At 22.1% G+C, this 16167-nt stretch overlaps 1 long non-coding RNA gene across 1 annotated transcript in view; it reads right to left on the bottom strand.

The window, feature by feature from the left end:
- LOC122501070 overlaps window positions 1–11609 on the bottom strand; it is a 267535-nt gene extending 255926 nt beyond the window's left edge. The window contains exons 1-2 of the long non-coding RNA XR_006301537.1: window positions 11496–11609; window positions 7737–7970 (exon numbers count right to left, since the gene is read on the bottom strand). This is a non-coding gene — a long non-coding RNA (uncharacterized LOC122501070). The remainder of the gene's footprint in view (window positions 1–7736; window positions 7971–11495) is intronic.
- Window positions 11610–16167: the final 4558 nt, after the last annotated feature.

Raw genomic sequence — 16167 nt, 5'->3', positions numbered from 1 at the left:
TTCTTTAAAAAAATATATTGTTTGACAAATAATAAAATAGTATTAGAAAAAATTAGAAAATTTTAAAAAAATATGCGATTAACAATAAAAAAAAACCAATTCTCATTATTCTATGCTTTTTTCAATAACAAATTTTTAAAAATAAAGAAAAATATTTGTCAATTACAAATTCTAATTGAAAATGAAACTGAAATTTCGATTATTCTTAAACTCTTCAATTAAATATGTTTTAGAAAATAAAATGTTCAAATAATTTCAACAAAAATTCAATTAAACTTTTTCACAAAAATATTAATTCTACAGAATTATTGAATAAAACTATAAAAAATGTTCATTTTCGAAGATTTTAATTTAAAAATTTTGCAAAATTCAATTATTTCTTAAAATCTAAGCTATAGGTAATGCTTTTAATATTCAATTATAAACTAAAATTTTAACTGAACTTCATTTTTAAATCAATTTTTGTTAGAAAATTCTACGAGAATTTAATTATTTCAAAACAAAAATAAATAATTTATTAAAATTTTTCTTAAAATGTAATTCTCATAAAAAATTTTATTAACAAATTTTTAAATATTTAAATTCTTTTGCAAAATTTTTTAAAAATAGTATAGATATTGAAAATCTTTGAATTTTGGAAAATTTTTAAAAATAATTGAATTTTTGCCAAGAAATTTATAAAAGTATTTTAAAATACCTAATTGAATTTCAGAGAAGAAATTTATTATTTTTAAAGATAATTGAAATTTTGACGAGGATTTTTTAAAATTTTTGAACACAATTGAATTTCTGGGAAGAATTTTATTACTTTTGAAAATAATTAAATTTCTGCAATTGAATTATTGCGAAGTTTATAAAAGAAACTTGTAGGTAAAAATATTCCTGTGAAATTTTTATTATTTTTAAAATAATTAAAAGTTTAAGTAGAATATTATCAAAATTTTTTTAAATAATTCAATTCTTCTGCAATTTTTTTTAGAATAGTATAGATATTGAAAATCTATCTATATCTATCTATATATCTATCTATATATCTATATCTATCTATCTATATTTGAAAATTTTTCTTGGAAAAATTTTTTAAAATAATTGAAATTTTGCCAAGAAGTTTATAAAAGTTTTTGAAAATAATTGAATTTCAGAGAAGAAATTTATTATTTTTAAAGATAATTAAAATTTTTCCAAGAAGTTTATAAAAGTTTTTGAAAATAATTGAATTTCAGAGTAGAAATTTATTATTTTTAAAAAAAATTGAATTTATGACAAGACTTTTAAAAAAATTTTTGAAAATAATTGAATTTCAGAGAAGAAATTTATTATTTTTAAAGATAATTGAAATTTTTCCAAGAAGTTTATAAAAGTTTTTGAAAATAATTGAATTTCAGAGAAGAAATTTATTATTTTTAAAGATAATTGAAATTTTTCCAAAAAGTTTATAAAAGTTTTTGAAAATAATTGAATTTCAGAGTAGAAATTTATTATTTTTAAAAAAAATTGAATTTATGACAAGACTTTTAAAAAAATTTTTGAAAATAATTGAATTTCAGAGAAGAAATTTATTATTTTTAAAGATAATTGAAATTTTTCCAAGAAGTTTATAAAAGTTTTTGAAAATAATTGAATTTCAGACAAGAAATTTATTATTTTTAAAAATAATTGTAATGACAAGAATTTTTAAAAATTTTTTGAAAATAATTGAATTTCAGAGAAGAAATTTATTATTTTTAAAGATATTTGAAATTATAAAGAGAATTTTTAAAAATTTTTGAACACAATTCAATTTCTGCAAAGAATTTTATGACATTTGAAAATAATTGAATTTCTGCAATCATTTGCAACTGCTCTAAAATTCAACTTTTCAAAAATGTTTTTAACTATAAATTCTTCTTCCTAAATCCATTATTTTTAATGATTAATTAAATATATTGGATAAAAAATTTATCCAATTTAAGAAAAATTTAAATCATTGAAGTTTTTCAAAAATCTAAGTCTAAAATCTAAATTCAAAATTAAAATTTTATAAAATTTAAAATTAAAACCTTTTGTAGTTGATCTATTTATAAATATTGTAGACGCAGCTACATTAAAATTCAATTAATTTTGAAATATTTGAGTAAAATTACCAACGTCGAAAAATCCCATGGAAGTACCCCTTGGAAATTTTATGGAATTTCTCCATGAAATTTCTGCAAGTTTTTTATTTAAACATTTCTATTATGATTAGAGTCTAATAATAAGCTTTGTTGCAATTTTCGACGTTTTTCAGTACTTTTAATAAAAATTCCTGACTTTTCCCTGAATTCCCTGTATCAGAATATATGATTATTATAGTTATAATAGTATTAAAACTATATTCCAATTCATATTTTATTTTCGTAAAAAAACATTTGAATTAAAAATTTTTAAATTCTATTATTTTTAAAATTGCTGATTTTATTTTAAAAAAAGTAAAGGAGAAATTAGCCTCGCGCGGCAGCTCGCGAATTGTTGCTATAGTTCAATGAATAAAGAAAGAAGGAAATAGAGAAAATAAGAATTGCGAAGAAAATGAAAAGAATGTGGGAGATAAATTTTTTTCGAAAGACATAAGAGAATACAAATGGAGAGTGACCCATTTTGTGAAATTAGTTACTCTGGTTTAATTTAGCGATAAAGCGGCCAATGGAAAGCAATAACAGTAATATTCAAAACGGGAAGTTTGGCTTGCTTGGTTGCACATGATTGTCCTCATGGTTTTTGGTCTCCTCACTGGGCGAGGCGCACGGGCGACGTAATGAATATATTTGCATATCGGAGCCGTTACCGAACCGTTACCGGTACAACGTTCGCTTGGATGGTACAAGGTCGCCTGCGGCTGCCAAATATGCATGCATCTCCTACCCCCCTTTCGCCACCCTTTTCTCCTCTTGGGAACCAAGTCTCCAACGTCTGAACCACCACCACCTCCACCACCACCATCAGCAGCACAGCAGAAGCAGCAGCACCTCACCATGCATATAACACTCACGGAAGATAGAATTGCCGATTAGTTTGTGAACTAGGTACAGTCGATGCGCTCGAGCGAACCGCCAACCTCCTTCCTGGCTGAACGTTTCACGTATCCTATCCAACCCTGTCTACTCTTGTACACATTAGCAAGACAAAGTTCCGGAACTTAAGCACCAGCTCCCTAACTTTTATTGACATCACTGAAAATATAAAATCTCTTCCGTTCTTTAATTAACCATTATTCTTTCCCCATCTGACAAAGTTCTATAGAATTTCACTAGAATCATTCTATATGAATGATTCTACACTGAAGAAAAAATTTATTTGATTTTAATAGCCGATTAATTGATTATTATCAATTAAATATTTACTTAAACCAAATAATATTTATTAGTGCCAATTAAATGGTAATTAAACCAATAATTCCAGTATTTGAAGCAAATACCATTTAATTGACTCAGATAAATATTATTTGATTCAATTAAATATTTAATTGATAATACCTAGTTAATTATTCGGTTATTTGAATCAAATAAATTATTTTTTCAGTGTACAGAATTTCTACATGAATTCTACTGTATTTTAGTGATTTTTAATTAGAAAGAATTTAAATTCGTGAAATAATATTTTTCAACTTTATATTATTGTGTAATTGAATTTTACATTTGATTTCTACGACATATTTTAGGCGAAAATTGTTTATATTATTTAAATAAATATAATTCATTTAACTTAGTAACAGGGCTCGAACCAATGAAAGTATTTAAAAATACGAATTTTACGGAACAAAAATGAAAAATTAAGGACCAATTACTGACAAAAATATAACCAGTCCGAGTCAAATAAGAGAACATTTTACTTAAAAGTATAAATGAAATTTTCTTCATAACTATAAAACGGCAAATTTATTTAAATAAAAAAACAAATAATTTATTGAACAATTGAATGTTTCTTAAAATTCAAAATTCTCATAAAGAACTTTACCAACATATTTTTAAATAATTGAATTCTTTCGACGATTTTTAAAAAAAATGTTAAGAATAATTACATTTTACGAGAAATTCGATTAAAATTGTATTAAAAATAATTAAAATTCTGCATTGAGTTTTACTATTTATGAAAATAATTGAATTCCTCAGAAGAATTTTACTATTTTTTAACTTAATTAAATTTTTGTGAAGGATTTTATTACTCTTGAAAACAATTGAATTTCTGCAATCATTTGTAACCACTCCAAAATTAATTTTTTTTTTAGTGTTAACTAAAATTTTTCTATAAATCCATTATTTTTAATAATTTTATAAATAGTTTTTTGAGAATTTTCAAATTCATTTGTTTTTAAATGAAATTCATTTTTAAATCAATTTTTAATGTAAAATTCTACTAGAATTCAATTATTTAAATACAAAAAATAATTTATTGAATATTTGAATGTTTCTTGAAATTCAAATCTCAGAAAGAACTTTATCAACAAATTTTTGAATAATTGAATTCGTTTGACGAATTTTAATAAAATTTTTAATAATAATTACATTTATCGAGGAATTCGATTAAAATTTTATTAAAAATAATTGAAATTCTGCGATGAATTTTACTACATATTTATGAAAATAATTAAATTCCAAAAAAGAATTTTATTATTTAGAAAAATAATTGAATCCCTGTAATAATGTTATTATTTATAATATCAAAATAATTGAATTACATTGCGAAGAATGTTATAAAAAATTTGTAAATAATTGAATTTTTGTGAAATTTCTAATACTTTATGAAAATAATAGATATTTAAAATCATTAAATTGAGGAAAATTTTTGATAATAATTGAAATTTTACCAAGAATTTTATTAAAATTTTTTTAAATAATTGACTTTCGGAGAAGAATTTTATTATTTATAAAGATACTTGAAATTTTGACAAGAATTTTAAAAAACTTTTGAACATAATTGAATTTCTGTTAAGAATTTTATTACATTTGAAAATAATAATTGCATTTTTGCAATCATTTGTAATTTCTTTAAAATTTTCCGAAATTTCTTCGAGAATTCAATTATAAAAAAATTTAATTTCTTATAATATAACTTTAACTCTTCAAGGTTTTCGATTAGAAATTATTAAGATGAATTCTTGAAACTATATATAATCAAAAATATTAAAAATAATTTAATTTAAAAAAATTGTAATAAAAAATTTTTTTAATGAATTTTTTGAAAATATATTTTTAAATGGTTTTTGCTACCAAAATCTCGAAGGAGAAAATATTATTGAAATAATCGTTGAGATTAAAACGAACTGATCAGTAACATTATCGAAATAGTTTGACGAGAATATTATTGAAATGATCCTACTCGAAAACGTTATTGAAATAATACTCTAGTTTATTATAGGAATATTATAGATATATTAAAAATTATACCCAAATCGAACGTATTAACTAAAGAGAATTTAATTGTTTAACTGCGTTTGTAAATAAATTTTCTACTCAAGGCGCGAATTTTAATTGAATTTAATAGAATTCGAAATTACCAATCAGTAGGAAATTATTTCGAATTCTACACTGTAAAGAAAATTTATTTTCTTCAATTAAACGATTACTTGTCCTTTGGCAAATAAATAAATACTTGAATCGAAAAATGTTTCTTTTAATCAAATAAATTGTATAAATGAATCAACAATTTTAGTATTTGAAGCAAGAATATTTATTGATAAAGAATATTTGTTAATATTATTTATTAAATATGTTTATTTGAAGCAAATACCATTTAATTGACTTAAAAAAATTATTTCATTGAAGTAAATATTTATTTGATAAAATAGATAATATTTGATTGACAAATAATCTTTTATTTAAATCAAATAAATTTTTTTTTCAATGAATTAGCCAAAGAAACTGAATTTTTTAAAAATAAAATCGTAACATTTTAAAAAAAATATAAATTAGTAGTCTTTTTTTAAGAGAAATAAAAAAAATTGACATTAGATACATCGATCTGGATCAAAATCAATATTTCTTATGAGGATATTCAGTTATTGTGTATCGGTCAATTCATCCTCAAAAAAATACAAATAGAAAAACTAATATCATAAACAATAAAATAAATCGATTGTGGAAGTAAAGAGAAAATTCCATAGTGACAAAGTGAAATGAAAAAGAATTTAGAGCCAGTCATTCGAAAATAATTGGCTCTTAATAAATAAAAGATAAAAATTGCACAGTACCTTTTTTTTTGATGAAAACAAAAACAATTGTTCATATTCTAAACTATTTTTTTTATAATTTTTCATTTCTCCAGTTAGTTTTTAAATCAAAATAAACAGTAACGATAAAAGCGAAATTTAAACAAAATTACTTTATATTATTTACTCTATTGTAAATAACCAATTGTAAATTAATTACAATTGTACAAAAAGTAGTATATTTCTTCCTCTTACAAACTATTTGAATTTCTCTCCTAGAAATCAGAAATAAATGTTTGCCTTTACCTTTAATTAGATAAAGAATTTCACGATTTAAATGAAAATAATATGCAGAATAAATAAAATGTTTACTTTCTTTCCACTTAAAAACTATATTTGAATCTTTCCTCCTGTATGTAGAGAATAAATTTATAGATTTTCCACTAATTAAAAAAAAGCTTGATTAATAAAAACTTCGTTCAATTAAAAATAACACGCAGAACTGAAAAATTGATATTTGTTGATGAATAAATTATTAATTTTCTTTTTCACTCGTAAAAATTATTAATTTCTTCTCTTACTAATAAGAAAGCTTTTCTCCTACAGCTACTAGTAAAAAATACCTTTCAGCTTTATTAATAAAATAAAACAAAAAATGTTGTAAACTTTATTAATAAAAAAAATATTTCATCAATAATAATTCTACTTCACTGAAAATAACTCTTGGATTTTTCTCTCTCTTAAAAACTATTTAAATTTTTTCTTCTACTAATCAAAGATAAATTTACTCATTTTTAATTAATTAAAAAATTTTCCGATCGATGAAAACTTTAGTTAAATGAAAATAACTTACGCAAAATAGGCAAATTTCATATTTGTTAATAAAAAAAATTGTTAATTAATATTTTCCCGTCTTAAAAACTATTTAAAGATTTTTTCCTACTAATCAGGAATAAATTTATGCAGTTGTTATTAAGTAAACAATTTTTTCTATTAGTGAAAACTTCATTTAAATAAAAATAACTTGCATAATAGGCGAATTTGATATAATTGTTAATTAATTGTATTCTTTATTAGAAACAATTAAAATTTCTTCTTCTACTGATAAAAATGAATGTGTGCCCTCGTCATTAATTTCAATTTTTTCCTCCTCAATGGAAACTTTACTTTAATTAAAATAATTTAACAATTAATACCAAATTCATTTTGATATTTATTTTTTAAAAAAATTGTTAATTAATTTTGTTCTCTCTAAAAAAACTATTGAGATTTCTTCTTCTACTGATAAAGAAATTTTCATTCTTTTCTTTATATAAAAAATTCTATTTAAAATTAAAAAATTTACTCGCACCTAAAAAAATATAAAATAGTTGTGCCCGTGTCCCTAGAAAAATATATTTAAGAAACACATAAATATTTTTGCAGTATTACACAAGAAAAATTCACTTTTTATTTGAAAAAATATGCAATTTTTTTTAATTAACATATTAATTCAATTTGGTGTCACTATGAAATTTTCGAATTATATTACAACTTGACTCCGCCACAAAATCTGGAGGCAGGAGGGACTTACCAGTAGCTGATTATCTTCGTTGACGCAATATGATGCATTGCTCCCACTGCTTCTGCTCCTTCATCTTGTGAATTATTTTGTTGTTTAAAATTGAAAATGCAGGCCAAAATTTATTTTTAAAAATCCAATCCAAGTATTAATGGGAAAATTTCGACCCTTTTTTGATTTTTCAGTAGTTGAAATAATTAATAAATCATTTCTTATTGATCGAAGTACCTTTTTTATTCTCTACATCTGTAAACAAAAGAAACCAAATTAAAATCAGTTCAATTAATTCGTGATTAAAATTTAACAAAATTAGTTTAGTATTCTCGAAATTTAGTTTCCTAAATAAATTTATTTAGAATTATCAAAATTTAGTTTTCTAAAAACTAAATTTATTTATTATTGTCAAAATTCAATATTTCAAATACAAAATTTATTTACTATTCCCAAAATATAGGAAAAAATTTACGTATCACAAGTATTTGCACTCAAACTTAATATTTTCTATTCAATTTCATAATAAAAAAGAGAAAACAAAAAAATATCGAAAGTTTTTTGCCCCCATCATCCACTACAAATGAATAAGAAATAAAATCGCAAAAAATAAAAAGAAGGGGGAAAATATGCCGATAAATAAAAACAATTGGAACTAATCGAAATATAACGACGGTGTGACCAATCACAGAATAGAAAAATAGAGAACGTAAACTTTCCCGATGAAGCTAAAGTGAAGAGGAGACAGTGCGGGGGAATTGGTTTGCCACCGGATGTGCAGAACAAACGGAAATAAAAGCCAGAAATTAATATCCAAGCGCGCCTTTGTAATTGGATATTGTCCGGTCAAATTAGTGTTTTAATTTCGCTAAATTGCGCCATAGCATTTTTTGCACACGCCTTCATACCCCATTGAATTTCTCGAGTGCAGGGAATATCTGGTTAAAAAAAAGAGAAGAAAAAAAAGCCACCCCCTTTCCCTACTGAGACCGTATCAATTCCAGTTCGTTTGGCGATCTGTGATGTTAGCGCCATCGAAATCCCATGCGGAGAAAATTTTTTAACCCAAAAAGCTGCCGCCGACCTTTTACTGATGGTCATAAGGGAGGAGAGAGAGAGAGAGGCTCGAGTGACGATGTAATAGGGGGAGAAATTCATTCGTAGACCAAGGGAGAAAATTGTCTGGCCAGAGAACATTGGTTTGCATGTTGAAATATGCTGACTTTTACAAGCGAGCAAGGACTGAAAATGAAGGCCGAAGAGAGGAAAAAGAGAGAGAGAGAGAGAAGTAGACCACAAAGGCTGCGGTTGGCTCAATTTTATACCCGGGTAGTAGACGTGTCCCCGGCAATTATGAACTTTTAAAAAGTCCGAAAGGACCTTTTATATATATATATATATATGTATATGGAGGAACCCCTCTTTCTTCTTTCACGTTGTCAAAAATGATGCGTTGACGTCTCTTTTGCCTTTTCTGCAACAACCCCTCTGACAGACGGGCATCATGTCCCCTAAGATTAGTCCGGAACATTACCAAGTTTCGTAAAACTTTTAGATTAATAATAAAACAGTTTCCTTGATCCATGATTTCGACACGTCTCTCTCCTTAGCTTTCCTTCTAGAATGTAGTTTAATTTAAAAATTTATTTTCTTATTTCATTTATGAGTATGACGGGCGTCAAACGTTTTGACTTTTTTTCACTTAACTTGTGACATCTGATATATTTGACATTTTTACTAATATAATGGAGCATTTTTTTTGCTTTCTGCTTCTCTATTTTTTGAAAGAATATGTAAGTATTCTAAAAAATTGATAAAATTAAAAGTACCTAATTAAATTAAATACCTTAGCTCCAATTATTGGGAATATTTCTTCATTTTTAAAAAGAATTACCAAAAAAAATTTAATTTTGATTTTCCCTGAATTCCAGAAAAAAATTTAGACTTTTTCCCTAACCCTGAAGATTATTCTGATTCATTCCAAAAATTATTAGTTTTTCAAAAAAATGTTGTATTACATTTATTTACGAATTTCTTTAATTGTAAAATTATTCAAAAACATCAATAATTTCTTTTTTTTAAAAATATTTAATCATTACCTATTATTTTTCTATAGAAATTAAGATTTTCAAATTCAAACCTTCTGAAGTTCAATAAATTTTAAGAATAATGTTATAAAACATGAAGAAATTTAAGATGACAGCGTGATAAAATAATTATTTTATATCATCAGAGAATATTGTAACAAAAAATTCAAATTTTCAAACATTTTAATTTGAACTCTTTTTAAAATTCAATTATTTCTAAAAATTCACCCTATAATGCTTTTAATATTCATTTATAATATAAAATTTCCAGTGAAATTCGTTTTTCAATCAATTTTTATTAGTAAATTCTTCGAGAATTCAATTATTTATATAAAAAAATAAATAATTTCTTAAATATTTGATTATTTCTCAAAACTGAATTTATATGAAGAATTTTATCAACAAATTTTAAAAATAATTGAATTCTTTCAGCGAATTTAAAAAAAAAAATTTAAGAATAAATGCAATTTTCTATCATTTTATTTCAAATTGTACAAAAAATAATTTAAATTTTAAATTTTGCGATAAGTTTTGTTATTTTATGAAAATAATTGAATTCTTGCAACGAATTTTATTAATAATTTTTTTAAAGAATTGAATTCCTGTGAAGAATTTTATTTTTGAAAATAATTGAATAAAAAAATATTATTAATTATGAAAATAATTAATTTCTTGTGAAGAATATTATTCAAATTTTTTTAAATATTTGAATTCCCATAAAAAATGTATTATTTGTGAAAATAATTAAATTCTTAAGAAGAAATGTATTGAAAATAATTGAATTATATAGGAAAATTTTAATAAAATTGCAATTTTATTAACTAAATCTTGTAAAGAATTTTGTCAACATTTTTTTTTAAATAGAATTTTTAAAAGAAGTTTATTTAAATTTTTCAAAATAATTGAATTTCTCAGAACTATTTTTTTTTAATTTTCTGAATATATTTGAATTCCTTCAAGAAAATTCATTAAAAAATTATAAATAATTGAGTTGGTGCGAAGAAATTTATAAAAAATTGATAAGTAATTAAATTCCTGTGATTATTAATATTTTGTTTAAATAATTGAATTCTTTTAAAAAATTTTATTAAAATAGTGGAAGTGAGGAAAATAATTGAAATTTTGACATGAATTATGTACAATTTTTTTTAAAAATAATTGAATTTCGGAGAAGAATTTTATTATTTATGAAGATAATTGAAATTTTAATGAGAATTTTTTAAAATTTTTGAACATAATTGAATTTATGCGAAGAAGTTTATCATTTTTGAAAGTAATTAAATTTCTGTAAACAGTTGTTCTTAAAATTTCTATTTAAATTCATTAAAAATTGATATTTTCTAAAATTTCAAAATGAAATCTTTGAAGTTTATCTATTTATGAAGATTGTAAACGCAACTCTTTTGAAATTCGATTAATTTTTAAATTTTTTAATAAAATTATTCTTTAAATAATTTATAAATCATAATTTTATGATAGTTTTTCAAGAATTAAGTTATTTAAAAAGAAATTATTATCAGAAATTGAAAAAATTGAAGGGTTTGAATTTGAATTCTTTGCAATATTTCATAGTTTATGAGGCAAACGAAAAAGACACTAAAATTCCGAATTTACTTATGAATTCAAAAAATTTAATTTTCTCCAGTACTTTTAATAAAAATTTCTGACTTTTCTCTGACTAATTTTAATTTACCTGACTTTTCCCAGAATTCTCTGACATGTGACAACCCTGTTGAAATACTGCAGTAGAGGAAACATTTTCAAATTTGAGTTTTTCTTCGTCACAGAAAAAAATTTTAATATCTTTTGAATCCACTCCTTTCTTTAGTTTCTCGAATTTTGCAATTTTTTGTAACTGAAAAATATTTACATTTATCATTAACGAAGTAAATAAATAAAATAATAAAGTTAATAAAAAATAGAATAAACAAGATAAATAATAAAGTAAATAAAAAGTAGAATAAGTAAATAAAATTAATAATAAAATAATATAATAATTAATGATAAATACAAAAATAGAAAAAATAATCTGATATTAAAATCATATTTACTTTTCGTTATTTCTTTTTATATTTTATTCATCATTCAAGAAAATATCCAAAGAAAAAAGCTCTTGGCTTAAATCCTCTGTTTTGGTTCAATTTATTCGTTTTATAATTTTAGGTTTTTAAAATATTTTAAAAACAATTATAATCATTTTCTTTTCAGATTTTCTTTTCTTATAATTTTTTTTAAGTTGAGAAAAAATTAATAAAAACAAAAATTTATTAAAAGAAAATTAGAAAATAAATGAAACCAATAAAACTGCAAATGGAAAAGTAAAATAAATAATAAAATAAAGACTAAAACTAATTAAAAAGAGAAAAAATATTCTGAAATTTAAATAATATTTACTTTATCGTTGTTTTTTTTAATATTTTATTCGACAGTTAAGAAAATATCTAAGGAAATATTAAAAAATAAATATAATCTTTTTCTGTTCAGATTTTCTTTTCTTATAATTTCTTTTACGTTGAGAAAAAAATAATAAAAACAAAAGTTTATTAAAAGAAAAGAAAAGCAAAAAAATTTTAATTAATAAATTAATAAAATTTGTATAGTTAAGAAATTATTTTTAATAAAACAAAAACAAACATTACCTCAAACACTATTTTTGCGAAATTATGTAAATAAATAAATAATTTTCCTCTTCGTGCAAATATGTTTTTCGATAATTATATTCTTTTCACTTTTTCCTGACATGCATAATTAGAATCGTGTTGGAGCTTTAAATATGCAGTTGTATTGATTGTCAATCAGCTATCGGTACTTAATTTATTTATCAATTTATTAATTTTTTAATTATTAAATTTCCGTATTTCTCTGCAGTGATGAAAAATAATTTAATATTATTTCTTGTAAAATGTTTACAAATTTATTCGTTCCATCCTTTCTCATTTTGTATGGAAAAAAACTAGAAAAACAAAGAAAATAAATATAAATATCGTAAATTATCATAAAATGGAAATAAAATAATTATTCCCAATTAATATTTCCAACTATTTAAATAAACAATTTGACACATACATTTATTGACAATTGTTATGTCAAGCAAAAAACCTAACCTCAAAATTTGATTATACTTTTTGGAAATTCATTTAAATTCTTTTCAAAATGATAAAAAATATACAACTTTTTTCAATTAGATTAAACTCTTTCTGTTGTTATTTAAATATTAAATTTAAGGTTAAAAAATTTGTTAGAAAAAAATCGGATAATAAATAAATGATAAATAAGATAAATAGTCACCTTCTATGTCAAGTTTCAAGAGCAAATATTTATCATTTTTGACATTAGTATTTACCGAATTCTTGGTTTAAATCGATATTCAAATATACTCTTTCAATAAAATATGTCAAATGACAAATAATTATTTAAACAGAATAATAAACTTTATATAAATACTTTCAAAACATGTTCTTCGTTAAACTGTCAATATTTACGGTATTTACCTTTGCAATATGGCTGACCGGAAGTATGAGCTTACACAAGAATCAAGAATGTCAGTAGTACCAACTGCAGAACAAAAATAGTTGTTATTCACAAAATTCTACGATATATTTACAAAAAGTAGCAATTAAATTACTATTGCCTTCTATTCTATTAATATTAGTCTACAATTTTTTCTTTTAATTTAATCATTCTATCTTTTCAATGTAATAAAAAATAATTGTCTACTTATGGAAACTCGCCTTTATGTTCGGATCACACCCCTTCCTAAGCTCAGTAATTGCAGAGCAGCTGATTGGCTCTTCTTATAGACAATGATAATTAATCGGTATAGACCAATAAAATTTTCGCAATTGTGCCGCCATTTTAAGAGGTCATTGACCTGGCGCTCACTTCACTTTCATTATTGTGGCGTCATTTTTTGTAGTAAACGCATTGCAGTGTTTTTTTTCTTTAAAAAAAGTATATAAATTACGAGTTAAATTACATTTTTGTTGATCATAGATAGTAAATAGTTTTCGAGAATGATTAAGAGCTGATTGGGTTAGTATTTTATCGAAAGTATTTCTTTTTTTCGGAGCAGCAGCAGTCTCAATTTATAGGTTAGGTTAGCTATCGGGAGTGCGAAATTCTTTAAAACGCGATCGTTTATTAGGGTGTTCTTAACTAGTTTCGATTTTTATAAAAATGGGAATATTGGATAGATTAAAATTTTGTATTCGGTATTCAGTAGTGAAATATGTGTGCAAGGAATTCAGCATTATACGGAAGACGGCACTCATTGACTCACTTTGGAAAAAATGGCAAACTTTTCGCAAGGATCTAATTATTGGAGAAAATAGCGACCATTTAGTGAAAAAATGGTAAATTATACGACAGGAATCCAAGGAATTGTTTAAACAACGACAAATGGACAAAAATGGATATCAATGGTTTGTTTTCAGTTTATCTACATTGGAATTATTTGTTTGTTTTTACCATCAAAGTTCGTTTAATTTACTCCGATTTTAATCACAATTAAATTACAGATTATTAAATTTAACTACGGATTTAATTAAATTTCACAATATACAATATGCCAATTGAATAAAAAATCCGGGAAAAATTAATATTAAATTTACAGAAATATTTTTTTTTAAATTATTAAGTATTTTCAAAATTTTTAATAAAATTCCTTCAAAAAAATTTAATTATTTTCCAAAAATCAGAGAAAATTCTTCGAAAAAATTCAATTACTTTTATAAATTAAAAAATTCTTCGCAAGAGGAGGTTAAAGTTTTGAACGTTCAAATGAACGAAATTTATTTATTTCTTCTTCAAATTAAATTTTTATTACTATAATTTTGCGTCACTATTAAGCAAATTAATTATAATGTTTCTAAATGTAAAATTTGAGTTTTTAATTTGAATTGTAATCAATAATCTATGAAAATATTTTTAACAAAAAATATTTCGTTCATTTGAACGTTCAAAATTTTTTGTTCATTTCGCAAGAATAAATTCAATTATTTTTATAAATAAGAAAATTCTTCGCAAAAATTAAAATATTTTTATAAATTATAAATAATAATATCCTTCAAAAGAATTCAATTATTTTCAAAAATAATAAAATGTTTCGGAGGAATTCAATTATTTTCAATATAATTTTAATAAAATTTCTCGAAAGTATATACAATTATTTTTAAAAATATCATTTAAATTAAATTGTCAAGAGTTTAAATAAAAATTTAATTATTTTCAACAATTCTGATATAAAATTCTTCGAAACAATTCAATTATTTTTATAAATTGTAAAATTTTTTGGCAAGAAGTCAATTATTTTTGTAAATAATAAAATTCTTCTGAGAAATTCAAATAATTTCAATACAATATTGTAATAAAATTTCTCCAACAGGTTAAATTATTTTTATAAATTAAAATAAGATTTTTCTAAACAATTCAATTGTTCTTAAATTTTTTAAATAAAATTCTTTGTAAATTTCAATTATTTTCAAAATTTTCAATTAAAATTATTTTCAAAAATTACATTATTTTTACGAAATTTAATGAAATTCTTCAAAAATTGAATATAATTATTTACAAAAACTGTAATAAAATTGTTTAAAAGAATTTAATTTTCTATGAACAATTTTAATACCTATTATAATTTAATAAACACGACTATATTTTAAAAACTCAAAAGAGATTCTTTATAAAATTCAATTAATTTCAAAATTTTTAGTAAAAAATATTTTTTAAAAAATTATATATTGATATAATTAAATTCTTATACGAAGAATTTAAAAATAATCTAATTTTCCCTGCAATTCAAGTAAAATTGTATTTAAAATAATTAAATTTTAGGGAAAATTTTATTATTTATGAAAATAATTGAACTCCTGTGAAAAATTCAATTATTTTTTTAAATAAATGAATTTATTCGGAGAATTTTTACAAGATTTTTAAAAATAATTGAAATTTTCTAAGAAATCAATTAAAAATTGTATTGAGAAGAAGTGAAATCCTGATAAGAATTTTATTATTTATATAAAAATATTTGAATTTTCTTACGAAGATTTTTATTATCTATAAATTTACTTTTTGCAAAAAATTTTATTAATTTTTTTTGAAAGAATTTAATTATGGAAAAAATTGTTGATAAAATTCTTGAAATTAATTCAATTATTTTCAAATTTTTTGATAAATACTTTGCAAGAATTCAATGACTTTGAGTACATTAATTTTAAAATTGAAAACATTTGAAAAGAAAAATTATTTAAAAAGTTAGGAATCAAAAAAGCAAACAACAACTAACTTTAAACTGTGAACAGATTACTGCACTGAAAAAAAATTCATTTGATTTAAATAACCGATTAATTGACTATTAGCAATTAAAT

The sequence above is a fragment of the Leptopilina heterotoma genome, unplaced genomic scaffold (assembly GCF_015476425.1).
Source record: "Leptopilina heterotoma isolate Lh14 unplaced genomic scaffold, ASM1547642v1 Lhet_199, whole genome shotgun sequence".
NCBI lineage: Eukaryota > Metazoa > Arthropoda > Insecta > Hymenoptera > Figitidae > Leptopilina > Leptopilina heterotoma.
The sequence above is the reverse complement of the archived record's forward strand: the minus strand, read 5'-3'. Positions and strand labels throughout refer to the sequence as shown.